At 46.0% G+C, this 27,737-nt stretch overlaps 1 protein-coding gene across 1 annotated transcript in view; it reads left to right on the top strand.

Moving 5' to 3' along the window:
• Nucleotides 1-3,980: 3,980 nt before the first annotated feature.
• The window catches only part of LOC308595584 (uncharacterized protein), a 157,789-nt gene continuing 134,032 nt past the window's right edge, over nucleotides 3,981-27,737 (top strand). Inside the window, exons 1-2 of the transcript XR_014012089.1 lie at nucleotides 3,981-4,157; nucleotides 5,153-5,321. The gene's annotated coding sequence lies outside the window, so the exon portion shown is untranslated. Of the gene's footprint in view, nucleotides 4,158-5,152 lie in introns of the transcript that reaches the window.

Genomic DNA, 27,737 nt, shown 5'->3' on the forward strand with positions numbered 1-27,737 from the left:
GGAAACAGTTACCCCATTCAGGACCAGGGAGTCCTCCACACCTGCCTGCCCCCTGTCCCCCAAGAACAGTTCAGGATTCAACCTCAATCTGTTTGCTGCCGTCCATCCTCCAACCGCCTCCAGGCACTCACACAGGACCTTCACCGCCTTCACTGGTTCTGATTTAAAAGAGAGGTAGAGCTGGGTGTCATCCGCATATTGATGAACACCCAGCCCAAATCCCCTGTTGATCTCTCTCAGCGGCTTCATGTAGATGTTGAAAAGCATGGGGGAGAGGACAGAACCCTGAGGCTCCCCACAAGTGAGGTCCCAGGGCTCTAAACACTCATCCCCCAACACCACTTTCTGAACACGGCCCAGGAGGAAGGAGGAGAACCACTGTATGACAGTGTCCCCAGCTCCCAGCCCCTAGATGGTCCAGAAGGATGTTATGGTCGATGGTATCAAAAGCCACTGAGAGATCCAGCAGAACTAGGAAACAGCTCTCACCTTTGTCCCTAGCCCTCTGGAGACTCCTTTTGCATCTAGAAGCGCTATTAAATGTTGCTTCCAGTGCCCAAAATTTTATTCATTCAGCATAGGCATTTCTTGCCCTGCATCACTATCAAAAGCTACACTGGCCCTCTCAAAATTCAAAAATTTGGAAATATTCAAAATTTCAAAAGCTGTCAAAATTTCAAAATCAAAATAGCAAACAATCTCAAAATACAAAACAAATCTTCACTGCCTTAGGTCACTGTGAACTCTGAGGGACTGGGCGGGGGGGGGGTTGCTTAATCCCCACTACACTATGGAACAAAGGACCATGTGCTTACCAGGAAGTATGCTCAGAAAAATACTTTTCAGCTTAGGATCTCAATCCTTTGCAATCCTTCAAAAATACGCAACGCTGGGGCCAATAACCCTTTGTGGGAATGTTCAGAGAGGCAGGAGAGGATATATTGTTTAATATACTTCCTAACTTGTGCTAGCAAGTTCTATAACTTAGCAGAGTTTTGCATTCCCCTTTTAAACACACTGTGGTTAGCTTGTTGCAAGCTTGTTTCAGCTTCTCAATATAAGATTCCTGGTAATTTCCCTATTCTTAAAAAGAATAGACACAACACAATCTTGTGTAAAGTATATAAAAGAAGTTTACTCACACATTCAGTTCACAGATGGCTCCCTGAAGGCAGACTTGGTTACAAAGTATATACACGTGGATCTACCCCCATATGAGGGGTTGATCCCAGTGACTGCAGACTGTCACTCACTGCAGCTCACATGGCGAAAGCAAGATGGAGAAAGAGAGAGGGGGTCTGCTTGCCCTGTGCTTTTGTTACCTGAACAGGTAAGGTCACGCCCACCTCTAGTCACATGCTAAAGGAAGTTTGTCCCAGTCAGGAGGAAACAGGAAGTTTTCAACTGACTTGGCCCAAACATGTCCCCACATGTCCACTCTAGAAAAACTAGGAATGTTGTACTTGACTGCTATCTATGTATCACAGTCTAAACCACTGAGCCTCTTGGGCTTGCTGACCAGTGGTTCGAATCCCCATGATGGGGTGAGCTCCCATTGCTCTGTCCCAGCTCCTGCCAACCTAGCAGTTCGAAAGCATGCCAGTGCGAGTAGATAAATCGGTACCGCTGCGGTGGGAAGCTAAGCGGCATTTCAGTGCACTCTGGTTTCCGTCACGGTGTCCTGTTGTGCCAGAAGCAGTTTAGTCATGCTGGCGACATGACCCAGGAAGCTGTCTGTGGACAAAGGGCGGCTTCCTGGGCCTGAAAGCAAAATGAATGTCACAACCCATAGTCACCTTTGACTGGACTTAACTGTCCAGGGGTCCTTTACCCTTTTTACCATAATAAAAGATCAGACTTAGCAGCCGCTTTGCTCCAGCATTACTCTGGTTGGTCTCTGTTAGTTTCTCCAACCGATGGGAGACTTACGGTTTCCTAGACGGGCTCCTCGTGCATCCCTTAAGGAGGAGCTGTTTTACGATCTTTTTCACCATCATCCCTGACCACTAGTCTTGCTAGCTAGGGGTGATGGGAGCTGTAGTCCAAAAACAGCTGGAGACCCAAGTTTGGGAAACCCTGTTCTCCTTGAAGGACAAAGGAGCGTTCACTTGCATCAGAACGTCAGATGAGCCCTGCAGGATCAGGCCAAAGGGCCCCCTGTGGAGGGACTGCAGCTTCCCCGCATGTGAAGGAGCTGTAGGGTGAAGGTGCCGCAGGAGCCATGGGGAGGCAGGCAGTATGTGGGGGGGAGTGGAGGAACCAGCGAGAAGGAGTTTCTGGAGCCTCTACAGCCCCCTCCTCGCCTGCTCCCTCAAGGTTTCCTCTCCCCTTCTCATTTCAAGGATTGGGGCATCTCAGCCCCACGGGGTTGCTTGGCTTGGGGGGCGGGGAGCTATTTTGTTTGCTGAGGGCAGGAGTCACAATCCTGTCACATTGTGGGTGTCAGGCTTTTAGGTAAGGGGGTGAGGCTCAGGTGGGAAAGAGTTGATAAGGAAAATATGCTGGGGTGTGGATTTACTTTGCTGCGCAGCTCCTCAGGTTCCCACTCCCAGCAGGTCTCTCTGGGGTCAGCAAAAGAAGGAGCCTCCAGCCAAGTTAAAGATGCAAAACAGCAGTCAGTTAACCTAATATTTATTTGTTGCAACAAGGTTCAAACACACCAAGAGTAGGAACCCTGAGCATGGGTTTTCACATACTTTTAAGACCTCTCCCCATTTCCCATAATACACTACCAACAGCATCATTGATACGTCACAAATATGTCACAAAATAGGAGTCTTTGGCATTTAGAAACATGAGTCTGTCACCCATCCCTTCAATATCCCCAGTTTCCCACACATTTTAACTTCCCTCTTCCCCAAAGAATGTTGTTGTTTAGTCCTTTAGTCGGATCCAACTCTTCGTGACCCCCTGGACCAGAGCACTCCAGGCCCTCCTCTCTTCCCCTGCCTTCCTCATGCTGGTAGCTTCGAGAACACTGTCCCACCAGCTCGTCCTTTGTCATCCCCTTCTCCTTGTGCCCTCCATCTTCCCCAACATCAGGGTCTTTTCCAGGGAGTCTTCTCTTCTCATGAGGTGGCCAAAGTATTGGAGCCTCAGCTTCAGGATCTGTCCTTCCAGTGAGCACTCAGGGCTGATTTCCTTCAGAATGGAGAGGTTGGATCTTCTTGCAGTCCATGGGACTCTCAAGAGTCTCCTCCAGCACCAGAATTCAGAAGCATCAATTCTTCGGCGATCAGCCTTCTTTATGGTCCAGCTCTCACTTCCATACATCACTACTGGGAAAACCAGAGCTTGAACTGTACGGACCTTTGTCGGCAAGGTGATGTCTCTGCTTTTTAAGATGCTGTCTAGGTTTGTCATTGCTTTTCTCTCAAGAAGCAGGCATTGTTTAATTTCATGACCATCTGCAGTGATCATGAAGCCCAAGAAAGTAAGATCTCTCACCGCCTCCATTTCTTCCGTTTCTATTTGCCAGGAGGTGATGGGACCAGTGGCCATGATCTTCGTTTTTTTTACAGATGGGTAGCCGTGTTGGTCTGCCATAGTCAAAATAAAAAAAAGTCTCAATGGTCATTGTCCTGTACTTAGTCAGAGGCTGCGTTGGGGACTTGGGGTTTTTGGGGAGTCGTCTAACCGCCCCCACCATTCCTGGTGTTAATAGCACCAATAACTAAAACGTGGACGGATCTAAGTTCATGGCGTGGGGTGGGGGAGGGAAGAAATTTGCAATGTAAACACTGTTTGTCCGGGATCCCACTTTGCAATTGGATTGCCGGGATCAGCCCCTCTCCCGCTCTCTTGATCCCCAGAAAGAGGAGGGGAGGGGGAATCTTCCTCTCCTCTCCCCCCCCATTCTTTCCCTTCCCTCCCAGCATATCACTCTCTCACCCCTTCCCGCGCTACCCCAAATCCCTCCCCCAATACATTGCTCCTCCTCCTCCTCCAATCCGGCTTCTGCTCCGGGAATGGGGGGGGGGGTGAGCCCCCCTCCCAACCTGCCTGCTTCTGTCGGACGTGGAGCTTCCACTCCGGATTGCTGCTCTGACCCATAGCTCTAGGGGCGCGTTTTCGGAAAGGGGAGGAGGGGCGACAGGGAAACCCCCCCCCCGGATGTTGCAGGAAAGGAAAGGAGAATGGGGAGGGAGGACAAAGAGGTAAAGGGGTCGCGGGGGGGGGGCGGAGAGGGGAGAAAAGGACCCAGAGACCCCGCCAGCTCCCCAAAGCGCCTTCCGTGGGCCCCGTGGCAGGGCCTGGATCCCGGCACGCGTGCTGCGAAGGGGGCTTTCCTTGGCCCCTCAGGCGCCTTGGCAGGGGCGGACATGGAGCCCCCACCCACGGGGTCCCCACGAGGGCCTCCTTGCCCCGTTTCCCATACGCAGGCATCCCCCGGGCGCTGTGGGGTTCCCGGGAAGAGAGTCGGGCCTGGAAAGGGTTAACGGGCGCTACAGACCCCACCCCCGTCCCTCCCCATTTCGTCCTGGGGTGGCCCCTCCGGATGGAAAGATGGGGCGTGCATGGCGAGGGTTGGGCCGGGCCAAGGGGGCCTTTGGGTGCAGGGGAGACTCTGGGAGAGAGGGAGGGGGTCGAGGAAGTGGGGGGAAGGGAGGGGAGCATCCCAGCAGCATTGGGGGGGGGAGAGCTAGGAAGACCAGTCTTTGGGGAGACATCTCCATCGTGGTGCCCGCAGGGATTCTCTGGAGGGGCCACCTTGGCTTCTCCCTCCCTCCCAGGAATGGGCCACCCCTTCAAGGCGACCAGAGAGGGATCCCTGGAAAGTGGGGGGTCATATCCCCCCACCTCTTCCTTCCTGTAATCTCCATCCTCTTCCCACCCCATAAGCCCCTGCCCTGTCCGGACGCAGCGGTTCTTCCAATTCCAGCCATTGTTCCGCTGGAGAGGAGAGGAAATCCCGAGAGGAAGAGGGGAGAGGCCTTCTCAGAAGCGGCTCTTGGTTTCCGCAATCCCACCCAGGAAGCAGCCAGAAACCTTTTCCTCTCTCTCAGGCTTCCATCTTTATTGTCTTTTCCGCTGAGAATGAGGATAATGTACACCTGTCATCAGAAACGGGTGCAGAGTCCATGGAATGGCTCTCAGGATTGATACAGAAGTTGCACCTCAAAAGCATTTCTGTTCCTCTTATTGTTCATAGGCAATGCCAGAGTGACTGACAAGCTGAGATACAACCCATCATCATCTGATGACAGCGAGTGCATGAATCTTCCCAGTCAAAGGACCCATTTTCATGATAGACAGTGCCTGTGGCTGGAGGCTCTACACACCGGGTGTGCCTGTGGAGGCCAAAGACTGCCAGTATTAGCACAGGTGAGGTGTGTGACCTCCCCAAATGTACAGACTGTATGTGAATGAGAATTTTTGGGTGGGATTATAGTTTATGGCAACCCTGTGATTTTCTCCATCCATAACATTTTGTAAGCTAATATTGCAGTATGAATTTCAAAATAACTTTAAAAAATCACAAGATGATGATGATGATGATGATGATAATAATAATAATAATAATAATAATAATAATAATAATAATAATTATTTATTTATACCCCACCCTCCCCAGCCATGGCCGTGCTCAGGGGGATGAAAAGAATGATTGCAGAATTTATGCCCTGCCCATCTGGTTGGGTTTCCCCAGCCACTCTGGGAAGCTTACAGTACATATACAAGACAGTAAAACATCCAACATTACAAACCTCCTGATACAGCTGTCTTCTAAATGTCAGATAGCTGCTCATTTCCTTGCCCTCTGAAGGGAGGGCATTCCATGGGGCAGGAGGCCCTCTGCCTGGTTCCCTGGAACCTCACTTCTGACAGCAATGGAACCAGCAGAAGACCCTCGGAGGAGGACCTCCTTGTCCGGACTGAGTGATGGGGGTGGAGATGCTCCTTCAGGTCTACAGCGCCGAGGCTGTTTATGGCTTTAGGTTGCAGATCTTGCTCCTCCATAACGATCTCCAGAGCAAGTCTGAGATATAATTAGCAGAGTAGCAAAAAACGCTCAGAGGCAGAAAAAAATAATTCAGCTGAGAAATCTATTACAGTGGCACATCTGGTTGCGAACGGGATCCGTTCTGGTGGCCAGTTCGCAACATGAGCAGAATGCAACCCACGTCTGTGCATGCATGGGTCACGATTCGCTGCTTCTGCAAATGCACGTGACCTGATTTTGCACGTCTGCACATGCACGAGCGGCAAAACCCGGAAGTAACTGGGATGCCACAGGACACAACCCGAAAAGGCACAACCTGAAGCAAGTAATTTCGTTGTCCCCGAGAGGGGGCAATGACAATAAAGATATTATTATTATTATTATTATTATTATTATTATTATTATTATTATTATTATTATTATTATTATTATTATTACATAACATGAGGTATGACTGTACTGAAGACAAATAAGCATAACAAGATCCAAAAAATAGCAAAAATGTAACTGACAGTAAAACCATGACTTAGCATACCAAAACAGCACTCAAGTAAGAAACAGACAAACAGAGTAGAGTAATATCAGAATAGGAAGTGGGAGCAGGCACATTTCAATACTGTAATTCATATATAATTCAATGTCAGAGTAACCCTGGGACTAGATAACAAGCCTCCAGGTGGACGTGCCCCATCTGCCCTTCACGTTCCTCTTCCGCACGGGCAGAATCTGCCTTCTGGACTGTGGGATTCACGGTTGTTCTCCTCCTCTCCATCCACCAGGGCTTGACTTCAGGTGCAGCAGAATTCCCCAGCCCCCCAAGGATTTGAGACCCATCAGCTTTCCTCACCTGGTTTAGCCGGCCGGTTGAAGCCGTTGCTTGAACCCCTGTTGCATGCTGACAGCTTCTGGAAGCCACAGGTGAGAGCTGAGTGCAGGGTGGGGACCAAGGGTGGAAAAATGACCCCAGGATGTGCAGGACATGTCCCCCACCAAAGGAACTACTGCTCCCCAACACCCCATGACATCTAGATTCAGGTAGGTAGCCGTATTGGTCTGACGCAGTTGAAATAAAAAAATAAAAAATAGTCCAGTAGCACCTTAGAGACCAACTATGATTCTTCTAGGTATAAGCTTTTGTGTGCATGCGCACTTCTTCAGATACACTGAAGCAGATGTCACCAGACCCTTGTATATCGTGGGAGGGTGGGTTGGGGTTTTTCTCTGAAGGGTACTCCTACTACCATCTCCCACTACGCATCACTATATGAAGAAGTATGCATGCACACAAAAGCTAATGCCTAGACCAAAATTAGTTGGTCCCTAAGTTGCTGTTGTTGTTGTTGTTTTATAGTCGATTAGTCGTGTCCGCCTCTTCGTGACCCCATGGACCAGAGCAGGCCCTCCTGTCTTCCACTGCCTCCCGCAGTTTGGTCAAACTCATGCTGGTCGCTTCAAGAACACTGTCCCACCATCTCGTCCTCTGTCGTCTCCTTCTCCTTGTGCCCTCCATCTTTCCCAACATCAGGGTCTTTTCCAGGGAGTCTTCTCTTCTCCTGAGGTGGCCAAAGTCTTGGAGCCTCAGCTTCAGGATCTGTCCTTCCAGTGAGCACTCAGGGCTGATTTCCTTCAGAATGGAGAGGTTTGATCTTCTTGCAGTCCATGGGACTCTCAAGAATCTCATCCAGCACCAGAATTCAAAAGCATCAATTCTTCGGCGATCAGCCTTCTTGATGGTCCAGCTCTCACTTCCATACATCACTACTGGGAAAACAATAGCTTTAAATATAAGGACCTTTGTTGGCAAGGTGAGGTCTCTGCTTTTTAAGATGCTGTCTAGGTTTGTCATTGCTTTTCTCCCAAGACCCTAAGTTGCTACTGGACTATTTTTGTTAATTTTTTACTTCAACAGTGTCAGACCAATATATCGACCTCCCATTAAGTACAGTTATCTCCTTGCCTTGAATATCCTGCTTTTCAGTGCCAGATTAGGATAGTCCTCTGTCAGAAGACAAGCACAGGATCAGGCAGCACATCATCATTATAAAGAACCATTGGGGTGGGTGTTTCCGCCTGGGATTCCCATCTGCTTTCCTTCTGCTTCTCCTGCTCTCTCCATGCAATGTGAGGCACGTAGACAGAGGTCCATCTCCAAGAACAGGAGCTTCCCTGAGCACCCATTCAGCTGACCCCAAGCACCAAGCCTTGTCACTAGTTCTCTGACTGACCCAGACCACAGTCCCTGGAAGAGATGAAGGCCTGGGTCTCCCAAAATAGTCCATATGGACCTCCTGAGGTCAGCGGAACTGTGAAGGTGATTCATGAAGATCTAGGGGTCGAAATGGGGGCAACCACTTGATTTGAAAGGCAGTCCCACAGGACAACAGTATTCCAAGATCATGCTGTGTTATTAAAGATGATTGAGGATTATGAAAGGTTCCTGATGCATTACTACCATTTGACATCATACCATTTTCATTTCCTAAAAATTGGGAACATGGGGAGGACATGGGAGAATGTAGGAGATGTTGAAATAAGAGAAGGTCTAATGGCGGTTGATGTGTCCTTTTCCCCCTGTGTTCTCTTCCTTGAAACCCAAACAGGATTTCCTTTCTGCCCACTCTGAAAAAGGTGATGGAGAAGACAGAATTGCAGGGGACAAGGCACCTTTCATTTCATTAGGAATAGCCATTAAAATGTGTGAAATGTGGAATATGCTTCACTGAATGAGCACACATAGTTCACATCAACAAACAAAAAAAAGGAAAGAACCCATTTAAAAGGTATGGAGTGCGGAAATAGCTTCTCTTTCAATGCAAAACTTAGAACACACCAGTGGACTCACACAGAGAGAAAGCGTTTTAAGTGCAGGGAGTGTGGGAAGAACTTCAGTAAGAGTGGAAACCTTAAATTGCACAAATGGACACACACAGGGGAGAAACCATATGAATGTATCGAGTGTGGAAAGAGCTTTAGTGATAATGGAAAACTTAGAAGACATCAATGGATTCACACAGGGGAGAAACCATTTCAGTGTATGGAATGTGAAAAGAGTTTTAGTGATAATGGAAAACTTAGAAATCATCAATGGATTCACACAGGGGAGAAACCATTTAAATGCATTGATTGTGGAAAGAGCTTTAGTGATAATGGAAAACTTAGAAGACATCAATGGACTCACACAGGGGAGAAACCATTTAAATGCATTGAGTGTGGAAAGAGCTTTAATAATAGTGGATGCCTTAGAAGACATCAACGGACTCACACAGGGGAGAAACCATTTGAATGCATAGAGTGTGGAAAGAGCTTCAGTGAGAGTGGAAACCTTAGGAAACATCAACGGACTCACACAGGAGAGAAACCATATGAATGTATTGAGTGTGGAAGGAGCTTTAGTGATAATGGAAACCTTAGACAACATCAATGGACTCACACAGGGGAGAAACCATTTAAATGCATTGATTGTGGAAAGAGCTTTAGTGATAATGGAAAACTTAGAAGACATCAATGGGCTCACACAGGGGAGAAACCATTTGAATGCATAGAGTGTGGAAAGAGCTTCAGTCAGAGTGGAAACCTTAGGAAACATCAACGGACTCACACAGGAGAGAAACCATATGAATGTATTGAGTGTGGAAGGAGCTTTAGTGATAATGGAAACCTTAGACAACATCAACGGACTCACACAGGAGAGAAACCATTTAAATGTATGGAGTGTGGAAAGAGTTTTAGTGATAGTGGAAGCCTTAGAACACATCAACGGACTCACACAGGGGAGAAACCATTTGAATGTATGGAGTGTGGAAAGGACTTCAGTCAGAGTGGACACCTTAGAAGACATCAACAGACACACACAGGGGAGAAACCATTTAAATGTATGGAGTGTGGAAAGGACTTCAGTCAGATTGGACACCTTAGATCACATCAACGGACTCACACAGGGGAGAAACCATTTAAATGTATCGAGTGTGGAAAGAGCTTTAGTGAAAATGGAAGCCTTAGAAATCATCAACGAACTCACACAGGAGAGAAACCATTTAAATGTATGGAGTGTGGAAAGGACTTCAGTCATAGTGGACACCTTAGATCACATCAACGGACTCACACAGGAGAGAAACCATTTAAATGTATGGAGTGTGGAAAGAGTTATAGTGATAGTGGAAGCCTTAGATCACATCAACGGACTCACACAGGGGAGAAACCATTTGAATGCATGGAGTGTGGAAAGGACTTCAGTCAGAGTGGACACCTTAGAAGACATCAACAGACACACACAGGGGAGAAACCATTTAAATGTATCGAGTGTGGAAAGGACTTCAGTCAGATTGGACACCTTAGATCACATCAACGGACTCACACAGGGGAGAAACCATTTAAATGTATCAAGTGTGGAAAGAGCTTTAGTGAAAATGGAAGCCTTAGAAATCATCAACGAACTCACACAGGAGAGAAACCATTTAAATGTATGGAGTGTGGAAAGAGTTTTCGTGATAGCAGCAGCCTTAGTTCCCATCATCGGACTCACACAGGGGAGAAACCATTTGAATGCATGGAGTGTGGAAAGGACTTCAGTCAGAGTGGACACCTTAGAAGACATCAACAGACACACACAGGGGAGAAACCATTTAAATGTATCGAGTGTGGAAAGGACTTCAGTCAGATTGGACACCTTAGATCACATCAACGGACTCACACAGGGGAGAAACCATTTAAATGTATCGAGTGTGGAAAGAGCTTTACTAAAAGTGGAAGCCTTAGAAGACATGAACGGACTCACACGGGAGAAACCATTTCAATGTATGGAGTGTGAAAAGAGCTTCAATGAGAGTGCACACTTTAGATCACATCAACGGAGTCACACGGGGAGAAACCATTTAAATGCATGGAGTGTGGAAAGGACTTCAGTCAGAGTGGAACACTGGAAAAAAATCAACGGACTCATACACGGGAGAAACCACATAAATGTATAGAGTGTGGATAGAGTTTCCATTGTAATCCAAGCCTTAGATCACATCAACGGACTCATATAGGAGAGAAACCCTTTCAATGTATGGAGTACAGTAAATACTTCACTCAGAGTGGAAATCTTAGAAAACATCAGTAGATACACAGGGGAGAAACCATTTAAAGGTATGGACTGTGGAAGGAGCTTCAGTCAGAGTGGAACCCTTGATTTATGTCAACAAACTTACACAAAAGACAAACCGTATAAATATCAGGAAAGTAGATAGAGGTTCACTCTTAGTGGAAGTTGAAAATCAACAGACTCACGGACAGGAAGAACTCTAAGAGTTGAAACCCTTCAAACCATCAACAAACTCAGAGAGAAGAAGCAGTTTAAATGAAAAGATTGCAAGAAGTGCTTTATTTATAATGGAGTGATCAAGGAACATCCCAGGACTCTCACATGGGAGAACCCATTTAGATGTATGGAGTGTGGGACTTCTTCCTCTCAGAGTCCACTCTGAGCAATGAACTCAGCAGGAAATCATTCCTAAAAGCATGAGGTATATGTGAAGTTCTGGTCTTTATATGTAAAACATTACAATAATCAAATAATGAAGGCAGCATCTCACAATGGTGAGTATAATTTTAGATGAAAGTACTTTTGGTTTTTGTACCAAACTCTGTCACCACCACCACATGATCTCCAAGCACTGCTTCTTCACCAGAACTTCATCGCTGCCTCCTGCCCTGCGCGTTCTGAAGAAAACTTGAAATACTGTAATTGAATGGGAGATTCCCCCCCCCCAAGTCTAATTTCAAGAGGGGGAATGAGGGGCTGCAGATACCAGGGAAGTCTCCTGGGGGGGGCATCTTCACTCATGAACCCCATGGGGCAACCCCAGAGCTCCTGCTCATTCTGGGGTTTGAGGAAGATAGCATTTTTCCATAGTCCCAGAAGGCTTGCTTCAATCATGCTTCTCAGGTGTTTTCCTACCAGAGGACCACAGTGCTGTGGCTGCTGTTGTTGTCAAGGACTGGCTGATGGGGGGAGGCACCAGCTGGGGGACCCACAAGGGAAGAAGGCTCAGATCCTGTTGACTGGTGATGGGATGAGGCAAAAGAAGGAGAAAAGGGAGCAGACCGGAAGGGGAGATGTTGCAAGCTGAGGAGGAAACTGGGTTAGGTGAGTGGGAAAAGTCTGGGGCAGAGAGCAGTTCAGGCTCAGAGGGAGGAGAGGAGGGGGCCAGGAGACCCAGAGGAGGCCGGCTGCTGAAACATCCAGGGAGACCCCCCTCCTGCTGCGACCAGCACATGCCTCTGAGTCTGGGGGTTAGAACGCTTAGATTGTGGGGATCCCATTTTTCAACCAAAACCAAAACAAAAACCCGCTAGCCTTTTCCCAGGTCTTTCCTGACCTGACAGTCGTTCGTCTTCTCTACAAAGTCCTTCTCCCTCCCTTTATTTACCATGGGGTCCCAGCAACCTTTTCAGCCTCTAGGGAAAAGAGTCCCTTTCCACTGGACCCCTGGCAGCCCAGTGCCAAATCCGGCTGCTCCAGAGAGAACGGAAAGGAACTGTAAACGCCCTTGCGCTCTGACGTGCACCAGTCACTTCCTTCCGGATCATTGTGCTCCGGTGCAGCTGCATTTACGAGAAAAAGAGAAATCGGAAACCAAGCCCAAGTCCCTCGCTATCCAAACTGGCCACTTGGACCAGCCTTGGGGCGTCTTCCTTGGGGAAAAGGAAAAGTTTCAGATCTCAGGTTCCCCGACAGGGAATGAAAGCTTTGATTGGCGTTCTCCCCTTGCAGTTAATTGCCCCTCTAATTGCAGAACCCCAATTCTCCCGTTCTCCCCTCCCCCTCCTAGCTACCTCTTGCCAGGAAGGGTTGGAGTGAAGACCGTCAGCAAAAGAGACAGCAAAGGATGAGAATCTGGGTTGCTGGGTGTTTCAGAGAATCCCGCCCACAATCTTCTCCATTCCTAGACTCACGTCCGCATGCGCTGCTCCTGGCCATCCCAGGGTCTTTTACTAGATTAATTTATGGCCGGCCTGGGGCTGAAAATAAACTACCAAAAAACTAAATTACTGACAAAAAGCCTCACAATGGAAGAAAAAAAAGAACTTCAAGAAAAAACAGGCCTGGAAACTAAAAATAAGGTTAAATACCTAGGGATCTGGATTTCAAATAAAAGTATAAATGTATATGAGGATAATTATAGTAAAGTATGGAAAGAACTTTTTAAAAATATGGAAACCTGGACCAAACTCCATCTCTCACTCTGGGGAAGAGTCTCGGTTGTGAAAATGAATATCCTCCCCAAAATGATGTTCTTATTCCAAACAATACCCATTTTAGGAGGAATGAATTGTTTTAAGGAGTGGCAAAGGGAAATATCTCGATTTATATGGAGTGGAAAGAAACCGAGAAGTAAACACCAGTTATTAACAGATCAAAAGGAGAGAGGAGGTTTTGCATTGCCAGATTTGGAATTCTACCATACGGCGGAAGGATTGGTTTGAAAAAGACTGGATTACACTAAAAGATACGGACCTATTAGACTTGGAAGGCCACAAGAATCGGTCTGGATGGCACGCTTCTTTAATATACGGAAAAGTGAAGGTCCACAGGGGATTTTTGAGCCATGTGAAATAAAATCTGGAGTAAATATAAAGGAATATTTGAGCCAAAAATACCCTTGTGGACATCACCAAGAGAAGCCATATACTCATGTTAGAATATTTACAACTAGCAAAACTGACGGGAAGAGTTAGAGGAGTATTGAACCGGAAAATATTTGGAGAATGGAGAATATTTAAGGATTATAAAAGATCATATTGTACCAACCACTCCATATTAGCAGAACTTGAGTGATACTTGTAAACACAACAAATGCTGTTTGTGGAGTAAACCGGAACAATATTAAAGAATAAAACTGTGCAGAAAAAACGACAGTATAAACAGTACAATGAGAATGATTGGAAGACTCGTTTTGTCAGAAGTCTTTTTTATTTAATTAGGAAGATTAAGTTTTTTCATGCACATAAATCTGCTTCTTCTTTCTTTTTCTGTATTTTCTTCTTTCCTTTATTCTTCATTGTTTTTTCTTTAATTTTCTTTTTGCAGTATGAGATTCCAAATTCTTTGTATATGTGTGTAATTTAAATCAATAAAGATTATTTTTAAAAATAAATTTGAGGCCGGCCTGATCAAGCGTTGCTTCCTCTGGTTAGCCCCACTGGGACTCCACTTCTTTCCAGACCCTGGGGTCACTAGAGGACTGGTGGCTCCTCCTGGCAAATGGCCTGGTGCGCGCTGGATCACCAGTCCTTCCTTACCCCCAGAATCTGGGCAACCGAAGGTCCCATCTGGGGTGCCATCTGTTGTAAACAAAAGCTGCCCTTCTTCCCTTATGGGGGACACAAGACCCCTTTATAGAGTCCCTTGTAGGTTCTCCATCGGTAGGAGGAAATAACAGAGACATCCAGAGAATATTGAGAGGCAAAGCAGCTAGTAAGCCTGATCTTGATTGATCTGTTTCTCCCCTAACACGCAGGAAAGGAGGAGGACCCAGAAGAAAGGTTTGCCTGCCTTTATATAGACATTTTAAATTCCCTGCCCTGGAGCTCCAGACCACCCCTCCATACATCACAGAAGGGGTGTAACCCAGGACCACCCCCCACAAACATCATACCTGCATCACAGAAAAGGTGGTCTACAACAGAAATGTGAATGTTGTTTTTCCTGTCTGCCAGGTTATCTGATAATTCCTTATCTGATTCCCTTTCCTGGTAGTCTGGCCATTCGGTTAAGATGGTGATTTCCCAATCCCTGAGACAATGGGAAGGTTCCCTCACCCGCTCCCTCCTTGCAGAGAAAACATTTGGTCAGTTGGGGGGTCTAAATGGTTTCAGGACGGTCTTCCTGTGCTGCTCCAGACATGTGGTCCACATATCTATGAATGCGCTTGCTTGGTACATTTATGAACATTTATTGTATATTGTCAGAGCTGCTTCCAGATCCTAGCTCACAGAGGATCACGCTAGCCAGTGATCACTTGTACCTGGCACCCTTCCTCTCCACTGCGTTCTGTTGGTGATGCTGGTCCCGATTTCCAACTGCTGCTCTCTGAGCCCCCTCTGGACCCTTCTTCCTGGGGTGTCCCCCTAGGCTCCCCCCTTGCTCTGGCCACTGGCGCCCCTTCCTGTGAATCTTCTGATTCACTGGAAAGACTCGGAGATCTCGGGTCGTCGTCATCACTCATCTTTTCTTCTGCCTCCTCCCCTTCGCTCTCTGTTTCCTCCCTTGCCCTCGCCTCTGCTCCTGAACCCCTGACATATATTATAAGACCTTGTTACGGAAAATCTAGGTGTGAGGCTGCTCTGCCACCCAGCTCGTCGGACTGAGTCCGCGGGTCCCTGCGGAACAAAAGGAGCGCAGCCAGAGACTGGAGCAAGTTGGAGAAGATCCACATTTGTTGTGCAACAGGTTCAAGGCGAGATTGAATCCCGAGGATAGGGTGACATGAACTTTTAAAACTTCCCACCATTACCCCAGATACAGTTCAAAAGCATCATCACTACATCATTGCTACATCACGATTACATCAGAAAAGGGGTGGGTTACACGGGATTAACATATGGAGGAGGGAGGGGGAGACATGCAGAGCTGGAACATGTATTGAAAGGCACATTCTGAGTACCGGTAGTAAGAGAGCAATGGGGTCTTAGTTTGCATAGTCTGTCACCCGGCCGAGCCTGGAGGAACGGCTAGACTGGGTGATTTGGCATCAATGGGGTCCTTCCTGGGTGTACGTGACCGTGACCTCCAGCTTGAGGGATTATGGAAGGTACTGGGCAGTCTTGAAGTCCTGAGTAAATTGAGCAGTTTGGCATTGAAAGCAAGAGAATCGGTGGTACGGGTGATTTTCTATGAATTTTTATATTTTTTTAGCCCTTTGAAACAGTGGCAGCTCATTTGGGAAGCGAATTGATACATTGTATCACTTTTGATGGGCTTAGCAAGGATACGAGGTGTCAGTCCATTGTTCTCCCCGCAGGGAGCTGTCAACAGCTTGTCAGAAGGTGAATGAGGCCTGCAAGAGCTGACACTGCAGACCAAATGCATTGTCTTGATTGGTTGGAGGCTGCGTTTAGTGCAGGCTGATTGGTCAGGACGCTCCCGTAGGCAAATAGTCTGTTCATTCATAAAATATGCTACTCGCTCCTCCGGTCTACCCAGGGAAAGGGCACTATTTGGGGGCTTCGGTTTCGCCTGGTGCTTAGTGCAAAAGAGTGAGGGAGCTGAGGGGTCCTTGTAGGACCGGGTGCCCTTGAGGTCATCGCCTCGAACCCTCTGAAGGCTTCTGGGAAGGGGGTTGACAAACATGCCCCCCCTTCCGTATCAACCTTAATTTTTTTATTACAGGATTCATCCATTCCAGCCTTTTGCATGATGAATTCTGCATCTACGTTAAATAAGCAGGGAGACAATTTAAAGCCATACTCCTAACTCAATTTTGAACCAATCAGTTGTTCCATATCCAGTTCAAACTGTAGCTTCTTGTCCCACATAGAGATTTCTCAGGAGACAGATGAGGTGATCAGGCGCTCCCATTTCTTTAAGAACTTGCCATCATTTGCTGTGGTTGACCCAGTTAAATGGTTTTGCATAGTCAATGAAGCAGAATAATAATAATAATAATAATAATAATAATAATAATAATAATAATAATAATAATTTATACCCCGCCCATCTGGCTGGGCCTCCCCAGCAACTCTGGGCGGCTTCCAAAAGAACACCAAAATACGATAATACATCAAAGATTAAAAGCTTCCCGAAACAGGGCTGCCTTCAGATGTCTTCTAAAAGCCTGATAGTTGTTGTTCTCTTTGACATCTGTGGGAGGGCGTTCCACAGGGCGGGTGCCACTGCCGAGAAGGCCCTCTGCCTGGTTCCCTGTAACTTGGCTTCTCGCAGGGAATCATAGAATCATAGAATCATAGAGTTGGAAGAGACCACAAGGGCCATCGAGTCCAACCCCCTGCCAAGCAGGAAACACCATCAGAGCACTCCTGACATATGGTTGTCAAGCCTCTGCTTAAAGACCTCCAAAGTAGGAGACTCCACCACACTCCTTGGCAGCAAATTCCACTGTCGAACAGCTCTTACTGTCAGGAAGTTCTTCCTAATGTTTAGGTGGAATCTTCTTTCTTGTAGTTTCGATCCATTGCTCCGTGTCCGCTTCTCTGGAGCAGCAGAAAACAATCTTTCTCCCTCCTCTATGTGACATCCTTTTATATATTTGAACATGGCTATCATATCACCCCTTAACCTCCTCTTCTCCAGGCTAAACATGCCCAGCTCCCTTAGCCATTCCTCATAAGGCATCGTTTCCAGGCCTTTGACCATTTTGGTTGCCCTCCTCTAGACACGTTCCAGTTTGTCAGTGTCCTTCTTGAATTGTGGTGCCCAGAACTGAACACAGTACTCCAGGTGTGGTCTGACCAGAGCAGAATACAGTGGCACTATTACTTCCCTTGATCTAGATGCTATACTCCTATTGATGCAGCCCAGAATTGCATTGGCTTTTTTAGCTGCCGCGTCACACTGTTGGCTCATGTCAAGTTTGTGGTCAACCAAGACTCCTAGATCCTTTTCACATGTACTGCTCTCAAGCCAGGTGTCCCCCATCTTGTATTTGTGCCTCTCATTTTTTTTGCCCAAGTGCAATACTTTACATTTCTCCCTGTTAAAATTCATCTTGTTTGTTTTGGCCCAGTTCTCTAATCTGTCAAGGTTGTTTTGAAGTGTGATCCTGTCCTCTGGGGTGTTAGCCACCCCTCCCAGTTTGGTGTCATCTGCAAATTTGATCAGGATGCCCTTGAGTCCATCATCCAAGTCGTTGATAAAGATGTTGAATAAGAGCGGGCCCAAGACAGAACCCTGTGGCACCCCACTAGTCAATCTTCTCCAGGATGAAGAGGAACTATTGATGGGCACCCTTTGGCTTCGGTCAGTCAGCCAGTTACAAATCCACTGAGTGGTAGAATAGTCAAGACCGCATTTTACCAGCTTCTTTACAAGAATATCATGGGGCACCTTGTCAAATGCCTTGCTGAAATCAAGGTAGGCTACATCCACTGCGTTCCCTTCATCTACCAGGCTTGTAATTCTGTCAAAAAACGAGATCAGGTTAGTCTGACATGACTTATTTTTCAGAAATCCATGCTGACTATTGGTGATCACAGCATTCCTTTCTAGGTGCTCACAGACTGTTTGCTTAATGATCTGCTCCAGAATCTTCCCTGGTATTGATGTCAGACTGACTGGGCGGTAATTATTTGGGTCCTCTCTTTTCCCCTTTTTGAAAATAGGGACAACATTTGCCCTCCTCCAGTCTGCCGGGACTTCGCCTGTTCTCCAGGAATTCTCAAAGATGACTGCCAGTGGTTCTGAGATCACATCTGCCAGTTCTTTTAATACTCTTGGATGCAGTTCGTCTGGCCCTGGAGACTTGAATACATCTAAACTAGCCAAGTATTCTTGTACCATCTCCTTAGTTATTCTGGGCTGTGTTTCCTCTGCTGAATCATTTGCTCCAAATTCTTCAGGTCGGGCATTGTTTTCTTTATCGGAGAAGACTGAGGCAAAGAAGGCATTGATACGGAACGGGGGGGCATGTCTTCTTCACTACAATATATCCATTTATTTCCATCTGCCAAGCCCTTCCTCCGGGCGATGCCAGGTTACAGACTATGCAAACATGGACCATTGTCTTCTCAGGATGTGCTTATCTGCGCATATCTCCAGCTCTCTGCATATTCCCCCCTCCCTCCTCCATCCAGCTCTCTGCATATTCCCCCCTCCCTCCTCCATATGTTAGTCTGTGTAACCCAACCTCTTAATGTATTCATGATGTAACTGGGATGTATTTTGCACTGTATTCTGGGATATGGAGGGAAATTTCAAAAGTTCATGTCACCCCTTTCTCGCTGTTGAATCTTGCCTTGAACCTGTTGCGCAATAAACTTGGATCTTCTGCAGTTTGCTCCTGTCTCCGGCTGAGCTCATTTTCCTCCGCAGAGACCCACGGACCTAGTCCGATGAGCTGGGTGGCAGAGTAACCCCGCACCCAGATTTTAGCCGTAACTGTTGGCGCCCAACGTGGGGCTTGCGGTTCTCCCGAGCTGCTGACTGGGGGCCCTGAAATCTTCAGCCGGCTCCAGGCCATTTTGCCTGGGAAGATCCTTTTGGACCCCCAGCCATCTTCCGGGCGGTAATCGAAAGCCCTAGGAGTTCATCAATCCCGGGATCATCATAGAAGACGCGTGAGTATAAGGAAAAAGGAAAATCCAGTGCACTGGTGGGAAGGGGGTGGAATCTCCTGGCAACTGAATTCTCTGCCCTCCTCTCTATCGCTCCTTCTTGCCTTTCTCTTGGTCCGGTTAGTGAGAGAGACCGTGGACCGCTGCTCAACCCGAAAGGGGGGTTCTGAGCTCTATCTCTTTTCTTTAAAATCTCCAGCCAGCCGCACCAATTGGGAGCCCGAAAGTAAGACGGAGAGACCCGACTTGAAAGATAGCCGACTCTTCGCAACGGGCATCCCAGTTGAAAGCAAGGGGTTGGAGCTCTCTTTCCGAACTTCCCGAGCGTCCTTGCTAGGGGGCAGGAAGTGGTCTTGCTTTCTGTATCAATCCCAGCCGCACCGGTCGGAGCTACGTACCACGTGTATCGTAAGCCCGCTTCCGAAAGCAAGGGGGATTTTCGATTCAAAATTCTATCCAGGGATCACCCGATCTGGCACCGCATGGCGCGGGCGTCCAGTAGGGCCCCTTTTCCTGAGATGTGACGATAGGTAGGAGGTTGCCAGGAGGGATAGCCCATGAGGAATTGGGCAGGACCGGCAGAGTGGAAAGAGACCCCAGGTTATAGGAAATAAGGAAATAAGGAAATAAGGAAATAAGGAAATAAGGAAATAAGGAAATAAGGAAATAAGGAAATAGGAAAGGGAACGCAAGGAACTGGATAGCTAGAGCTCTCTAAAACCCACTAAGAAAGTTGCCAGGCAACTAGAAGCCCCTTCTCTTCTTTACTATACGTCCCTGTACTAAGCATACCAAACCCCTAGACATACCAATCCTTACAGACCCCTTTCTTTCCCCCTTTTCTGTCTAGACACGCGTGAATCATAAAGGGGTACCCAGTCAACCAAGCGTTGTGAGCCCTGCCAGTTTGATTAACTGGTGGTGTGTTTAAAGAGGCAAGGAGGCTCATAAAACCATGTGGGACCTTCCTACTAATTTCACTTAATGAAGCCAAAGGTAGTGGCCAACTCCTTGCAATAACCAACTAAAGGATGAGAATATGTATGTTTACATGTTGTCTGTTATGTGTGTTGTCTGTTCCTTCTGTCTCTGGCAGACTGCCTTTCTTAAGTGTGCATAGTTTAAACTGCAAGCTTGCTTCAAAATTTTAAATCTAAGGAAACCATGCTGGACCTTAGCAGTCCTAAATAAGACAAAAATTGAGAATGAAGTGTGCAAATGTTTGTTATTTGAGAGGGGCTCCAAAAGAGAGTTTTCCTCCCAAGTGGTAAAACCTAATGTTTCTGCTGCAAAAGCCTAGTTGAGCCAACTGCTCTCAAGCTAAAATGCAGTGTATGTATTTCATTAAGCATATGCCTATGAAAGTATGGTGTTCCTTCTAAGAAAAAATATTTGAGTCCAGTTTTAACTTTGATTTGGTTATTGTGAGAGTTATTGTAAGGCTCCTGATATCAGTCTCTATAAGACGTCCTGGCCTCTTTTCTTAGAAAATGCCCCCCCCGTTTCATTCTGTCTCTTTCAGGGTTTTTTCCCCCTTCTCCTTCTTATTCTGTGCCAGGTAAATTTACTCCCGAGTAAGCTTCCTTTAAAGGAAACTGCAAAGGGGGGGGGCATAGATTAGGCTTACTATTCCTCTGCAAGTTCAGGAAAAATTGTTTACTTTTGTATTCCTTTAAATCAAATCTATGGCTGTTTTAATTATTTGTGAGTGGTTATATCAATTGAATTAACTTTCCTTTATAAAAGATCCTCTCCCTCTCTTAGGAAAAACTGTTCAATTCAATCTTCCTTTAAAGATCATTTCTCTATCTCAAGATCTGCTAAAAGGGTTCTGTATAGAATTGGGTACTTTTATTTTCCTCTTCCTTAGTACATGATAGGCGCATGGCTTGTGATCTCTTCTCCAGTTGTGTCTGTGTACATAAGTATGTGTGTGTTTCTGGTAGTACAAATCTTGCTATGAACCCTGTATTTTAGGGTTGGACTAGATGACCCCAGGTCCCTTTCAACTTTCCCAATTTGTGGCTAATGAGTTGAAATTCAGCCCAGATTTGCTCTTTGTTTTTTAAAAGGTGTGAGGTGAAGCCATGATGTTTGAAGCAGAACTGGTGATATCAGGCATTTAAGTGATTACAGTGTTTATCGTTTTGTCTATTATTTACAAAAATCAGACTTAAAAGTCCACTCAAAGTTTAAGCACATACAAATGAATAATCAAGTAGAATTAGCCTTGACCAATCCTGTAAATAAAGGGCAGGAAAAAATTGTCTGCAAATGGTAAGGCTGAAATGACTGAGAATGTTAAAAAAAATCCTATGAATTCTGATCCTCTGGCCATTTTCCCCATATATAAGGGCGTGGCATTGTTCCGCGAATGGCCAGAGGCATATTAGCCCTTTCCTATACATAAAGGAAGCAGTCCCTTTTGCTTGGGCTGAAATTACTAGCTATGGTGAATACTTGAATTGCTGAGTTTCTCTTTTTTGTTTTAAAATCTAACCCTATTTTTAAAATCTACTCCTTACCCTTCCCTTCCTTATTCTAATTTAGCCAAAAGATGCAACATTTTCAATGGTATAAAAGGTTTGCTGAGACATGAACTCTGCACATGCACAGAGGCTAGATCAGCTTACGAAAAAGAGAGAGTGAGAAAAAGGAGGGGGTGAAACCTATCCAAATTTCCTTATGTAAAACTTGGAACCATTGAGGGAAATCACCCTTAATGTGTCTTTGCTCCAGGGGCTACGTAAGACAAAAGGCTTTAAAAAACAACAACAAAAAACTAGCCCATCAAAAGTCAAGAGCTTTCCAGGTTCCAAATCTTAACATGCCAAATTCTTTTCACAGGTAAATATCAAAGCATTCCCCCCCTCGATGGGAATTTTAGGAACAGCATTTCCTGACAGGCTTCTCACATGAAATAATTTCCCCTTTGAACAAGATATGTGAACCCCGATAACAAAGTGTTTGTCCCTTTTTCCTCCCACAGCAACTTTCTTTCGGTTCTGTGAAACAAGTCTGAATCCCTGCTATATTAGTGACTTCCATCTCTTTGTGGCTTTGACATTTTTTTAGGTTACAAATAATCTGTTTTCGTTTATATTAAAATCAGTTCTTCCATTATATATATGAAATTAATCGAAGCACAACCAAACATTGTTTATGGAATGGTATTTGTTTACCTTTTTGCCTGAGCATTTCTTATTAATTCTGTCATTTTGGCTAGTGCAAGGTACGTGCACAACTTTAAATTGCCATTCATTTTTTATTGGTATTAACTCATTTCCCAGTATTCCGCTATTAACATTACAGCTGATGTCACACCAAGAAACACTATTTTATTTTCATTTGGGATGTTAGAATGCCAAAACAGATTACTTTAGGTTACTTCAGGTTTCTTATTAATTGTGTGTCTTAGCATTTATTAATTTTTGGTTCCTCATAGCTCATTTTGTGTGTGTGTGTTTTACTTTGGGGACATGTTCATCACATGTTGAAAGTCAGTTTCATGAAGTTCTTTTATCAGATAGCACATGGTGAATTTTAAGTTTTCCCCCCATTGTTTTCCCATTTTTTTCAGTCCAGTAGTAATCTGCGTGGTTTTGATAATATCTTTGTATTATTTAATAATAATTCTTTTCTAAATCTGATGTCTTTGTGTCAAGTTTGTTTTCATCTGACTGGTAATTTAATTTTTTGCTTTCTTTTGTATTTTTTAACCTTTGTATTTTTTACAGTCCTCTTTCTATACGTGTGGAGTAATTTTTTATTTTATAATATGAAAAAAAACAACAACAAAAACTAAGTGAAGGAAAGCAAACAAACTTAGCAGATAATAACAGTAATTATGTGGAAATGTGATAATGATATTGAAATGAATAAAATGCTTAATGTGCTAAGATTTTTTATTATTTGCAGCTTCCCACGTAAATTGAAGGACATCCTTTTTGCCTTTTGCTCCTTCCTTTTTCTAACTGTCCTTTAAGTCTCCCCAAAACCCTGCCCCCTTACAGGATATCACTTCTACAGATGTGCAATGATGAAAAGCAGCAACAACCCCTCAACTCAGTTCTTCGCCATCACAACACCAGAGTTTTCAAAGTGCCCACAGCTATCTCTTTCAAAGGCTATAGACTGAGGGGGGAGGAGTTGAATTGCAAGGACATTTTCTCACTTTTGAACCTTAAGACTGTGCTCCAGGATTCAAAAGATACATACATAAAAGATCACAATTGTGTCAAGATATGCAACTGATATTTAATTAGTTTGTTTTGTATTATGTGTTATTATGTAGGAATGTTGAAATGTGTCTGACAGTGTGATCTCCACAAAGGGGGGGGGGGAGGCTATTTTTGTGTGTAATTGTTTTTATGTTTAATGTCTTATTCCTTACACCCCAGTGGAGGATTCTCATGCATTTTATACTTTCTAATAGCTCACACTATTGTGTAGTCCAATGTTTAGATAACCACAATTCGTTGTCCCACCTGGCACTATGCCAACCTTCCCTACCCATTTTAAAAAATGTGCTAAAACTTGCTTTACCAAGGAGAAGCTTCTAAGAAACATGAAGGTGGATATGCTTTGGTTTAGCAGGAATGATCCCTTATAGACTTAAATTGACTTATTTGGACAACTGCCCTTGTTAAGAATGGTTTTCTTTTAACAGATTGGTTTGAAGAGTTGAGAACCATGGGGCAAGATAAATTCAAATTGGACTCAGTTTGAATTGGGCAAGTGTATCCAGGCTGCAATTAGGTTTTTGGTCCTTTAAGTGCAAGTGAGCAACTTCCCATGAGTGCAAGACCACAGCCTATAATAAAATCCCATAGCTAAAGGTCAAGGCGAAGACCTCTACCTCACGAGATGTCCAAACCTGTGCCAGCTATGGTGAATGCTAGGCAACATGGTTAAATGAAAGCCCTGAGGGGATTCAACAGACAGGATGTGTTGCTGTAGCACTATGTCAGTGTGAGACCACAGAAGAGCTAGCTTGACACCTGAGAAACACACAAAAATGGCGAAGGGCAAAACACCAACTGCATTTTTCAGTCAGTAGTGGACCTTCTAAATGTAAAGCATACACCACTATTGAAAATGTTTCTCCCAGGAACTAGGATGCCACGAGTAATTTAGCAACAAAATACAAGAGGTGTTCTTTTATATAATACCCTATATGCAGCTACCTGCACTGCTATACTTGCAAATGACCGTAAGAGGCATGGCTTGCAAGTCCCTTTCAGGTTTGCATAAAGCCACACATCCCATTCACCGAGATTTAGGGTGCGGAGAAAAGATTTGCAAGTTCTTACAGAACTTTAATGCAAATCTATCTCCGAATGGGGGACTGATACGGAACGGGGGGGCATGTCTTCTTCACTACAATATATCCATTTATTTCCATCTGCCAAGCCCTTCCTCCGGGCGATGCCAGGTGACAGACTATGCAAACATGGACCATTGTCTTCTCAGGATGTGCTTATCTGCGCATATCTCCAGCTCTCTGCATATTCCCCCCTCCCTCCTCCATCCAGCTCTCTGCATATTCCCCCCTCCCTCCTCCATATGTTAATCTGTGTAACCCAACCTCTTAATGTATTCATGATGTAACTGGGATGTATTTTGCACTGTATTCTGGGATATGGAGGGAAATTTCAAAAGTTCATGTCACCCCTTTCTCGCTGTTGAATCTCGCCTTGAACCTGTTGCGCAATAAACTTGGATCTTCTGCAGTTTGCTCCTGCGTCCGGCTGAGCTCATTTTCTTCCGCAGGGACCCACGGACTTAGTCCGATGAGCTGGGTGGCAGAGTAACCCCGCACCCAGATTTTAGCCGTAACAGCATTGAGGAGTTCAGTCCTTTCTGTGTCCCCTGTTTGCATTTCACCATCTTCTCCTCTGAGTGACTCCACTGTTTCTTTGTTCTTCCTTTTGCTACGAACATACCCATAAAAGCCTTTTTTGTTGCTTTTAACCTCTCTAGCCAGCCTGAGTTCATTCTGTGCTTTAGCTTTTCTGACTTTGTGTCTACACGTGCTGGCTATTTGTTTGAATTCCTCTTTGGTGGTTTCCCCCCTTTTCCATTTTTTGTACACATCCTTTTTTAATCTTAATTCAGTTAAAAGTTCTTTAGATAGCCACCCTGGCTTCTTTAGGCACCTTCCATGTTTCTGTCTCATTGGTATTGCCTGACGTTGTGCTTTTACTATCTCCCTCTTAACAAACTCCCAGCCATCATGAACTCCCTTTCCTTTTAGTATTGCTGTCCATGGGATCTCACCCAGCACTTCCCTAAGTTTTATGAAGTCGGCTTTCTTAAAGTCAAGAAATTGGCTGCTCCTTTCGTGGCCATCGTGGCCGCATCTAAAGATGGTTTTTTAAGAAGCGGTTTAATAACCGCCTCTTTCAGCGGGTCTGGGAAGGCTCCCTCACGGAGGGAAGCATTCACCACCCCACGAAGCCCATCACCCAGTCCTTCCCGGCTAGCTTTTATAAGCCAGGATGGGCAAGTATCAAGGAGATAGGTGGTTGGTTTCACTCGTCCAAGCAGCCTGTCCACATCCTTGGGGGTAACAGATTGGAATTGATCCCACACAACTTGACTAGACAGGACTCTAGCACTCTCCCGCCCCGGCCCTGCTCCCACGGTGGAGTCTACCTCTTCTCGAATCTGAGCGACTTTATCTGCAAAAAACTTTGCAAAGTCATTGCAGGAGATCATGTTGCCCCTACTGGGCCCTGATGGAGCAGGTGGTTCCGCTAAATTGCGAACCACCTGAAAGAGTCTCCTGCTGTTGTTTTCCGCAGATGCAATAGAGGCGGTGAAGAAAGTCTTCTTCGCCGTCGCTATCGCCACTTGGTAGGCTCGACATTGAGCTCTAACCCGTGTCCAGTCAGCTTCAGAATGAGTTATCCGCCACTGGTGCTCTAGCCATCTCAGCGATTGTTTCATTGCCCTCAGATCCATGGAAAACCACGGGGCTGTCCAGGCTCCATGCAATCGGAGAGGGCGCTTTGGAGCCAGACAGTCAATAGCCCTGGTTAACTCCACATTCCAGCGGGCCACCAGGGAATCAGCTGAAAGGCCATCAACATGGGATAAAACATCCCCTACCACTCTCTGGAAACCATTTGGATCCATTAAGTGGTGGGGGTGGACTATCCAAATCGGTCCCACCTCCCTGCAGAGGGGAAGGGTCGTGGAAAAGTCAAGTTGACCATGGCACTTCTTTTGTTTCGCTTTTACTTAGTGTCAGATCACCAACATCCATAGAGGTGAACACCAAGTCCAAGGCATGTCAGCGGCTATGAGTTGGGCCAGACTTATTCAGGGACAGCCCCATGGAGGCCATGCATTCCACGAAGTTCCAAGCAGCCCCTTGTAAGGTCGTGTCGGCATGGATGTTAAAATCCCCTAGGACGACCAAGCTAGGTGTCTCCAGGAGAACATCCGCCACGACCTGAAGCAGCTCGGGCAGGGAATCCTTGGTGCAGCGGGGAGGTCGGTACACCAAAAGGAATCCTGTACTGCCCCTATTGCCCAACTTCCAGAACATGCACTCAGAGAACTGGGTCTTCCCAATAGGACGCCTGGTGCAAACTAATGACTTCCTAAAAATCACTGCAACCCCCCCTCCCCGCCCACAAGGCCTGGGTTGCTGTGCGTAAGAGAAACCTGGTGGGCAAGCAGTGGCAAGGACAGGCCCATCTGCTTCATCCAACCAGGTCTCTGTCACACATGCCAGGTCAAAGCCTCCATCCACAATCAGGTCGTGGATGGCAGTGGTTTTATTCATCATTGACCTGGCATTGCACAGCAACACTTTCAGGTCATGTGGGTTTCCCTTGTTGATTCCAGTATCCTTCCGGTCAGGACCAGAGCTGGAGGCAGGGATAGTCCTCAGACAACGACTAAACCTGCGTCCTCGGTAATGACATGGTCTGGTCTTAGCGTAACTCCTCCTCCTACCCATGATCACTGCGATCGGTTGTCCGAGTGCACCCCCCCTATGGAACCTGCCCCAGCCATTTTGTTTGCTGGGACCCACTCCCGGGCAGCCCTGACCCCTCCCCTTAAAATCAAATTAAAGCCTATACAAAAAACAAACTAACAGAACAATAAATCTATAAAAACAAAAAACAAAGTTACAAACACAACATAATTAAATTAAACAAATTCCCCCACCCAACTAAACACCCACCCCACACACCCGAGGCCTCCCTGGAGCCCCATAAGCTGGGGAGGTGAGTATGGGGCCCGCCCCCAGGCCCAAGGTGGAAAAAGGGCTTCAGGGGGGAGCGGTCCTCCCCACAAGCTCACGGCAAAGCGGCAGTAGATGTCTTTCTGGAACTCTCTAGCTTTCTCCATAATCCAGCGCATGTTTGCAATTTGATCTCTGGTTCCTCTGCCCCTTCGAAATCCAGCTTGCACTTCTGGGAGTTCTCGGTCCACATACTGCTTAAGCCTGCCTTGCAGTATTTTAAGCATAACCTTGCTAGAGTGTGAAATGAGTGCAATTGTA

Source organism: Podarcis bocagei (assembly GCF_964188305.1).
Source record: "Podarcis bocagei genome assembly, chromosome: 10".
Taxonomy (NCBI): Eukaryota; Metazoa; Chordata; class Lepidosauria; order Squamata; family Lacertidae; genus Podarcis; species Podarcis bocagei.